Raw genomic sequence first — 10,237 nt, forward strand, 5'->3', positions numbered from 1 at the left:
ATCTCTGAGACTGTTCCGGGAGAAGAGGACGGGCAGAGCCGGTTCATCCAACTGCCGTCTCTGTAACGGACTCTCAGAAGCCGAAAGGGGATGTGTTCAAATGGCTTTAAAAAATCCAAACCAACCACAAGCCAGCTGGGGCTCCAAGAGCCAAGGAGAGGAAGAGAGATGCTTTCTTGGTGTGCTCTATCTCACTGCCCAGGGACTGAGTATATTGTACCCACAAAACCGAGAGCCAGCCAGGGGAGCTCTGGCCTCAGCTGCTCCCCCAGAGAGGGAGGCTAGTGAGCCCCAGCACCTGTTAACTGCCACCCCATCCCTCTGCTCAACTGCTGTCATTTGCAAGTGTTTTTGTTTGAATTGTTTTGCAGTGCAGGAATCAAACATATAGCGACATGCAAGGCCCCTGGGCACCCCAATGTTAAGATGAGACCGGGTATGGTGTGTGGAAGCTGTGTGGATTAGCTCCTTTTCTTACCACTGTGACAAAAGGACTTAACAATAAACAGCCTAATGGAGGCCTGGCATGTTTCTGCTGCAATTTGAGGGGTGCAGACCCTCATGAAGGGGAATCTGACACCAAGAGTTCGAGACATTGGACACATGGGGTCACCTAGTAAGAAATCCGAGGACAGACAGGAAGTTGGGGCTGGCTATAATTCCTCAAAACCTACCCCCAGTGGGTCACTTCCTCCCACGACACCTCCTAAAGGTTTCACAACTTTCCACACAGTGACATCAGCTGGGGGCGAAGTAACAAAAGACATGAGCCTGTGGGAAACATTTTATATTCAAACCACGACACTGGGCGTGGTGATGCTTGCCTGTAATTCTAGCACTAGTTAGGCTGAGGCAGCAGGATCTAGAGTTTTACATTGTGGAGCTCTATCTCAAAAAACTAAAATAGCTAAAATAATAAATCAACAAAAAGTGTGGGTTGAATGTTTTCTTTTGAGAATTTATATGCTTGTAGTGTGTGAATGTGTGCATGCATATTCATTTGTGTAGGCACACATACATGTGCAGGTATTTGTGTAGGCCAGAGGTTCAGGAATCTTCCGTGATCTGGCTCTACCCTATTCACAGAGCTCACCAATAGCACCAATGTGGCTTCTCTAGCTAGCTAGCTTGTTCTGGAGCCCGTTTCCACCCTCTGAGTGCTAGAATTATAGGCAAGCTGACATGCTCCCCATTATTTATGGGGGTTCTACATATCAGAACTCTAGTCATACTGCAGCCCCTAAATTTTTTTCTTTAAGGTTGACAACTGTACTGTGTCCAAATGAAGCAGCACCATGTTTTTAGCCAAATGCCTATTCTTTATCCTTATAACCATGTCATGACCTTTGACTCAACTGTGGTCTGCCCTTGGGGAACTCAGGATCCAGTGTTCAAGATAAAGCATCGTCCTCCAGCATAGTTTTACTAAATGTCCCTCCAAGCATCTCACAAGCACAGAAGGTTAAGGAAGTTTATTTTCTGACCATTCATCTGGTGTCAGGGTTAATTCTGTCACCTCGACATCACGTTGACTCCTTCAGGAAACCGTGGTAAGAAGAGCGAAAATGTGTCAACAGGCGGTGCGGTGGGTGAATGCACTCCTCCGACGGCATTAAACTTTCATGCACGTGTTTATGTATTATACATGTACAAGCCAGCAAGCCTGTATTAGAAATAATCTGCAGAAGCAATAAATTAATGCTGGAATTAATATTTCCTTGCATGATCAACGAATGACTCCATGTTTGTGACCCAAATCCGCCACGGCAGGGTCACTGAGTCCCCTGGTGCCCCAGTGTCCGGTCCTCCCCAGGCCACAGCAGGGTCCATTTGCATGACGATCCTCAGCCTTCCAGTTATCTTTGTTTCTTCCTAGACTGTAGAGGTTGAGTGGTGAGGCCTTAAGGAAGCCTCTTAAATAATTAACTGCAGTAAACAGAGTAACAGCTTGAAGAGTAAGTTTTTCCTCCTCCCCTTGGGGGAAAAAGGCAAATTCCTTAAGATAATAAATTAGATTGAAAGGGGCAGGCACTCTGAAAGGCTAGAGAAGGGATGGAGGAGAGCCAAGTGAGGTAGACTCTGCTGTGCTCTCCAGCAATGTGGAGATTTCTCTCTGGCAAAGACTGGTGCCTCAAATCCTTCCTCCTCTCTTTTGTAATCTGTCTTTTTTTTTCTGAATCCCTTTTTCTGTCTTCTCCCCCTTTCCCCCTTCCTCCCCCACTTCCTTCTTTGGAATTTAATTTTTATTGGTCTTTTCCCATTTAAAAAAGTATTTGTTTTTTAAATTGATCCTCAAAAGTAGACATATTAATGCTTTATTATGAGATGTTTCCATGTAAGTACTTCCTTGTATAATGTGCAAACCAGGGTAAGTGGATTTATCTCCTAAGCAGAGAGGTTTCTTGTGATCTCCATCAACAGAACAATAGGGGCTACAAAGAGAGAGGGAGGGCTGAGCTGGGGTGTAGCTCTCTGGCAGAGCACTTGCCTGACATGCATGTAGTTCTGGTTCAAGCCCCAGCATTGAAAAATAAAACAAGAAAATTTTAAAAAACACATAGCAGACCTGCTATAGGAGCTGGAACATTAATGACATGAGATGTGTGTGTGTGTGTGCGTGTGTGTGTGTGTGTGTGTGTGTGTGTGTGTGTGTGTGTGTGTGTATGTGTGTGTGTGTGCACACGCGCATGTGCCTTCTCACCTGGATGTAGGATAAAATGGAGCCACCCTTCTCAGAAGTGTTAATTAAGAGACCAAAGACTCTAGGGCACAGGGATTTCCTGAGGCTCCATGCCCCTCTGCCCACCTGCTGATAGAGAGCCCTCTCATGCTTTTATGGAAGATGGGCTTTAAGGAGAAGTAAAAACAGTGGCAATTTAAATGCCATTGACAGCCTTATGACTGTGTTAAAATCTTTCTGTGGAGCTGAGTTTTATTTTCCAGTGGATGGAGGCAAAACAGAGTTTTGGGTTACCCTGGTTCATTTTGCCTTCAGAAGCTAAATGAAGTAGCCTCTAAAGAAACTAAAATCATAACCCAAGATTTTCCTGGCTCCTTTCAGCTATGGCTACAACTCTCCTGGGGCCTTGTAGTTTTGCAAAGCAATCAAGCATAATGTGCTGGTTAGTGTTCTGTCACTTGACACACCTAGAGTCATTTGGGAAGAGGGAGTGTCAGTTGAGAAGATGCCTCCAGAAGACTGGCCTGTGAGTGAGTCTGTGGGCATTTTCTTGATTACTGACTGACATGGGAGGGGCCCAGGCACTGTGCACGGTGCACCCCTGGGCAGGGTCATCCTAGGGGTGTAAGAAAAGCAGCTGAGTGTGAGTCTGAAAGGCAGCCAGTGAGCAGCATTCTTGTATGGTCTCCGCATTGGTTCTTGACCCCAGGTTCCTTCCTTGGATTCCCTTCATGACAGACTGTAGCCTGTAAACCAAAGAAACCCTTTCTTCTATGTTCATGGTGTTTATCCCAGCAACAGGAAATAACTAAGACATATACCTTGAGCTTTCAGGATGCATGGCTGGAGATGTGATTCAGTGACAAAGTGCTAGCCTAGCATTTGCAAAGAACAATGTTCTATCCCCAGCACCATGGACCAGTGCGCACATGTGCGTGTGTGCGTGTGCGTGTGTGCGCGTGTGCTCACGTGTGTCCTAGTGTTAGAAGTCATGCACACCTGGAATCCCAGCTCTTAAGAGGTGGCATCAGGAGGACTGTACTTGACACCAGTCTTGGTTACACGAGGAGACTGTCTTAAAACAGTAAGAGCAGCAGGTAGTGGCAGCAATGTAGTGTGGTTGGCGCCGGCAGGTGTGGCATCGGTGGCTCTGGGTTCCACTAAATTCCTTTGCACAGGGGTTTCAGTGGACTATGTACTGTTCCCCACTCTGTTACTTGGCTTTTGTTGTCCTGTTTATCTGAAATTCAGCTCTCAGTTTAACTAAGTGAAACGTTACCCTCTCCATACCCCTCGCTTACTTGCTCATTTCTCACTTACTTCAAACCCTGTAGTCTTTACATTTTTTCCTGTCACCCCTGAACTCTGCCCACTTTATTCCCCCTCATTATAGAATCCTCTGTGCATTCATCTGTCCCTGAAGGCACTTGAAGTACTTGTTATATGCATGGAACAAACCAAGACAGTGGAGTAGAGCCATGGAACAGAGGGGGTGTACTCAAGGGAGGGCAGCGCAGACGGAAGTGACACCTTCTGACACAGTGTCTCTGCTGGATCCGAGAGCAGAAGCTGGCCGGGCTGGCACTCAAAGCATGGTGTCAGGGTCAAGCCTAGGGACATCAGTCTACCTTCTGCCTGGTCTCTACCCCCAGGTCATCAGAGAGAGCAATTAAAAGAGATGATACACAGGTACAGAGTGATCCAAGGTGGCCCAAAATTCTATTTGTCATTATAAATCTCAGTATATATTTTATCTTTCATCCTTTTAAGTAAAACATGGAGCTGCAACTCATTTTAAATGAGCCCTCAGCTTTTACCCCTTATCCATCTTGTCACTCAGTCGGGGCAGAGAGGAGCCACAAGAGCTAGCTTGGAAACTCAAGGAAGACCTACGGTGTTAAACACAGTCCTCAGGGTCCTGAGAACGCACCTCTGAGTGTGATCAGCTTGTCTACAGTGTCTTCCCTAGGGCTGAGGTGGGTGGGGCAGTGGGCTGTGAGGAGGCTCAATGGTCGGCTCGATGATCTTCTTCACACAGGAGGCTGAGTCAGGCAGGAGCTGTCAGGGCAGGGGGGGAGCTAGGAGACGCAGAAGGGCTTGCAATTGTGATCTACTGATTTGAACAGTGTTTTGCATGTGTATGTGTGTGTGGTATGTGTTCATGTGTTTGCACGCATGTCCATACATACATGTGTAGATACCAGAGCCTGATGGCTCGTGTCTTCCTCCACCTCTCTCTACTCTGTTCCCTGAAGTGAGGACTTTTGCTGTACCCAGAGTCCCAGAGTACCTGATTACAGGCAGGTTGCCACACCTGCTTGGATTTACGTGGGTTCTGGAGGTTAGAACTCTGGTCTTCACAGTTGTGTGGCAGGTATTTTAGCCACTGAGCTATCTTCTGAGGCCTGAACATTTTTTATTTTCTGAACATTTCTACCAGTAAATATAGTTTTCATTTTTCTGGTATAAATGTGAAGTAAAGAGATATATGACATAATTTTTAAATAACGAGTTTTTACGTCTTTATTTTATTTTCAGCAATTGGATGATCCCCAAAATTGTATCATTAAAATTGGTGAGAACTGCATGTATAGCATTCTTATGCGATCAGTTTCTATGTCATCTAAACATTCAAAACAGCTCTCCAAAGCCCACTGAAAATTAGCAAACGGAGACACGTGAAAAGGTAGAAATAGCACCCGGTCATTGCTCAGTGTTTCATTTAGTGGCGCGAGGAAGTCAAGGGAGAAAGAATAGTGAAGTTCTTTCTTGTACGTGGAAAACTGACTTCTACTCTTCCTTCCTGGTGTGCCTCCAGCTGCTTCTGACAGATGGAGACAGACAGGTAGCAACCAGTCAGAGACACCCAGCCGCACTTCCTAGCTGCTGCGTCCCAGGCGCAATCTTGCATTTTTCCTGCCAAATCTCTGCCCACCTCCCCCCCTCTCCTGCAACAAACACAAGTCTCTGATCACACCTCGAATTAAAATAGCCCACACACCCCTCATTCCAGCTTAGAACCAGCTCAGGAGCCCAGCCAGGCTGTGGGGAGAAGTCACCAGTTACAGTGAAATTGAACGGACAGTTGAGAGGCGGAGGGAGGAAGTTCAGGGCCCTGCACTGAGACCACAGGACGACCGTGCTTGTCTGCAAGGCAGGATTGTACTGGAGCGCAGGGTGAGGCCAGAGCAACTTTTCTTAAATCCCTTTCCCGAGCCTTTACCTTGCTAATTCAAAACTGACAATTTGGACTTGGTCAAATGTTAACAAATCAGGCTTTCACCTCTACCCAGGGATTCAGAGAGTAACTTTGAAAAAAAGTGTGTGTGTGTGTGTGTGTGTGTGTGTGTGTGTGTGTGTGCATGCACATGTTCATGTGCTCATGACACACATATGAAGCTCAGCTTGAGGGACTCAGTTCTCTCCTTCCATCATGCCAGTTCTGGGGTTTGAACTTTGGTCACAGTCTTAGTGGCAAGTGCCCTCAACCTGAACCATTTCACTAGCCTGTGAGTCAGCTGTTAAATATTTACTTACGGGCGGTGGTGGCGCACGCCTTTAATCCCAGCACTCAGGAGGCAGAGGCAGGCGGATCTCTGTGAGTTCGAGGCCAGCCTGGGCTACCAAGTGAGTTCCAGGAAAAGGCGCAATATATATATTTACATGTGACTGCCTAAGAGCACTGTTTGCTCTCATGCCTGGCCTTGAGGCTCTGGACCCCAGGACTGAGTGGGCCACTGGCTGGCCAGCTTGGACTCCCTTTCCTCTTCCCTTCCCTAGCTTTCTGACTTTCGAAGGGAACCACCAATAAGGCGGCCTGCCAAAGTATGACCACGGGACACAGCAGCAGGTGTTTTCAGGACTCCACTCAGCCTCAGAGTTACCTTCCCGCAGTGGAAACTCTTCAGCCCAGCTCTATTGTTAACACCTGTGAAACTGTGCCATCAACCGATCCCACAAGCCCCGTTCACCTCTCCAATGTGTAGTCTGTTACATTTCCTGTCAACGAGGCAGCACATAACTCATGGGGAGGCCACGGGAAATGCTCAGGAACAGCAGCTGAAGATTTACTTTCAACATTCCTAACTGATCTCAATGTGCTCACCAGGTTTATGGATCTCTTTCACGGGGATGCACTTTCCAAAGGTGCATTTGTAAGTTTCTTATTCAGTGAGTGAAGGCATCCATTATATTCTTGTCATTGTAGATGTGAATAAAAGGGAAGAAAATAATCGCTACAAAACTTACTGTACATTTTTTTTTCGGGATGAAGTTCTTTGTTTAAAAAAAGAAATAATCTAGCCTCAAACACTTGTTAGGTGTCTAAATAAAACATTATGAGCACAACTGCATTATTTTATTTTAATTTTTTGTTATTATTGTGTATATGTTCTTGTATAGCTATATGCACGGGGTGTGTAGCCATGTGTGGAGGACAGAGGTTGTCATCTGGGGTGTGCGCAGTCTCTCTCTCACTGAACCTGGAACCTGACAGTTCAACTACGATAGCAGACAGCGAGCTCCAGAGATCTGGATCTACTGGTGGGGGCCGGGGGTAAAAGATTGAACTCAATTCTTTGTGCCTACGTGGCAAGAATTTTACTAACTGAGCCATCCTCTAGTCCCCATCTTAAAAAAAAATTCCCAGCTAATATTTAAAAGTTTTAAAAAGAAGAAGGAGAGAAAGAAAGGAAAAAGGGAAGGAAAGAAGGGAGGAAGGAAGGGAGGGGAGAGGGAAGGAAGGAAGGAAGGGAGGAAGGGAGGAAGGGAGGGAGGAAGGAAGGGAGGGGAGAGGGAAGGAAGGAAGGAAGGGAGGAAGGGAGGAAGGGAGGGAGGAAGGGAGGGAAGAGGGAAGAAAGGAAGGAAGGAAGGGAGGGAGGGGAGAGGGAAGGAAGGAAGGAAGGGAGGAAGGAAGGGAGGAAGGAAGGAAGGAAGGAAGGAAGGAAGGAAGGAAGGAAGGAAGGAAGGAAAGAAGGAAGGAAGGAAGGAAGGGAGGAATGAAGGAAGGAAGCCCACAAGCTGTTTAAAGCAGGTTTCTGAACTGAGGTTCGCAGACTCCAGGAGGGTCAGGCATAGAAGTCAGGATGCCCGGGAACCTGAATGTGCAATGGCTGCATTAGCTCCTTTGGTTATAAGTTCAATTATGAGCAAAACAGCCAGGGGTTCTTGTGAGACATACCTGTCTCTTTACCACCAAAGAGATCATGGATATTTTCTTAACAAATTATAGTTGGAGATATCTGATACATTGTTTATAGTTGTTACTTCTTCAAATGATAATACTTATTAGAGTATCTGCTAGGTTTTTTTTCAAAGTACATGTGTTAGTAGATCACAATTTGACTTATATATACTTTGATGACTATAATTCTTTGTACTAGGTTTCTTTTGCAATCCCTATACATTTCATTTTATGAGTTTAAAATACTATCCTGAGAAGGGGCCCATAGACTTTACCAGATTCCCAAAGGATAGGGTCTAATGTGTAAAAAAAAAAAAAACCTTAAATACTCCTGTTCTAATACTGGCTGCACATTACATTTATTTATCCAATTACCAACAATGAATAACATTAATAGCAAGCTTTTCAGTGTCCTCGGAACTAAATATAAGAAGAAACAAGACAAAATTGTACCTTCAAGGACTTCATATTCTAGAGGGGAAACAATCTCTCTTGCCTGGTAAAGTCTTCAAACAATCCACCCCAGAAACAACTGCCAACAGTCACAGAGATAACAGACATGCCTCTCAAAATATGGACCATGAATCAAGCTTCAGGGAGTGGGTCTGGGAGAAGTGGCGGCGGGGGGGAGGGGTGTAAATTTAATCAGAATATATTGTATGAATGTATGGAATTCTCAATACAAACTTTATACTAGAAACTAACCACTGAATATCAGATTAGAAAATGTGTTTCATGAGGCAGTGGCTTGAGTGTCACCTGGAACCTTGGGAGAAATAGAGAACTTCAGATCTTGCCTCACAATTTGCATTTTAAGAAGTTCTCTGCAAATTCATAATCGAGTTTAATAAATTCTGACTGTGTGATTTTCACTGTCAACTTGTCAGGATTTGGAATGACCTAGTGGCCACATCTCTGGGTGTGGCTGAGAGGCTTAACATGGGGCAGACCCTGAATGTGGCTGCCACTCTCCCATGGACTGTCCCCTCTCCCTGGAAGGAATAAAAAGGGAAACATGAGCTAAGTGAGCACCAACATTTACCTCTCACTGCTTCCTAAGAGCAGACACAATGTGACCGGTCAACTCATCCCCACCACCATGCTGTCCCTGCAGTGATGGACTACACTATCAAACCAGGAGCCCAGACAAAGACTTCCTTCTTTAAATGCCTCTTTGTTTTGCATTGTGTCACAGCAACAAGAAAAGCAAGCTACACCCTACTGTTTCCTTCTTCCCATCTCACCTGAGCACTCAGTGATCTGGAATAATCATCAGGAGACTGCTGATAGACAAGTCTTGGACAAACAGATTTTAAAAGATTCTCTGAGAATTCTGTTTCCAACCGCAGAGAAAAGTAAAAATGCGAGCTGAACAAAGGAAAAAATTGCTGAAAATCTTTCTGCCATTTCTCGTGCTTACTCTGGTCATTTTTGTACGAAATAAACAAACTCTGTTGTTCAGTGTCACCTCAATGGAGCAGGCTGGCAGCACGGCTTTCACTCACAGAACTATTCATAGGCTTCTATTCTCAAGCACGTTATTTATACTCTGCCTAAAAGTAGGTTTCACAGTTATTTAGAACCATGTAGCATCGACAGAGTACTTCTTTAATTTTGAGTTTGAAGAGTGAAAGATTTGAATTTCCTAATATAATATTTAGGGAAAACCTCAAAGGGAGAAGATTGAGAGAACAGTGAAATACAAGGAAATATATTGGAATTGAGTGATTATTTACAACCTGAAAGCTGAGTGCGTTCTGTGTGTGGTTGATGCTGCTGAAATTACATACAAACCACAGTCATGTGGTTTGATAATGAATATTTTATTAAAGATCTAAGGTCTATGATCTCTGCTCACTGTAATCTCGAATCTTATCTTTATTTAAAATTCAAATATATTTTCCAACATAATTTTGCATTAATTTTTTATTTGTATAAATGTAGCATTTTAATATTTGTATTGAAAAACTAAGAATTTGGACATCACTTTAATTTTGCATTTGAAGCATTAGTCTGGACTCCATTGAAATAAGGAAATAACAACAATTAGAGAAAATTCTAGAAATAACATGTTCTTTTTTAATTTTTGGTCAAGCAATCTTAAATTTTATCTTGATCATAAAATATTATCAATAACACTAGAATACTTTTTAAAATAATCACTTTCCTTGTGTCTTTTTGCACATACTCACTACTCCTATATGTAATAACAAAGGCTATTATGTTCAGGATATTTTGTAGACAAGAAATTCACCTAATAGGTAAACTGAGGCTTGGATCATTAACTTGCAGACTCATGGTTTCCTTAACTGTTCCCAAATGAAATGTTTACCAAAAGATAATCTCACTGTAATTCAAGAGAGGTGTTTTATGTT

General features: G+C 44.1%; 1 long non-coding RNA gene across 1 annotated transcript; it reads right to left on the bottom strand.

Moving 5' to 3' along the window:
- Window positions 1–5,177: 5,177 nt before the first annotated feature.
- LOC143269932 (uncharacterized) lies at window positions 5,178–9,882 on the bottom strand. Its single transcript, XR_013046737.1, has 2 exons — window positions 9,107–9,882; window positions 5,178–5,504 (listed from the first exon to the last, which is right to left on the bottom strand). It is a non-coding gene; the product is annotated as an uncharacterized LOC143269932 (long non-coding RNA).
- Window positions 9,883–10,237: the final 355 nt, after the last annotated feature.

This window comes from Peromyscus maniculatus, chromosome 21, assembly GCF_049852395.1.
Source record: "Peromyscus maniculatus bairdii isolate BWxNUB_F1_BW_parent chromosome 21, HU_Pman_BW_mat_3.1, whole genome shotgun sequence".
NCBI lineage: Eukaryota > Metazoa > Chordata > Mammalia > Rodentia > Cricetidae > Peromyscus > Peromyscus maniculatus.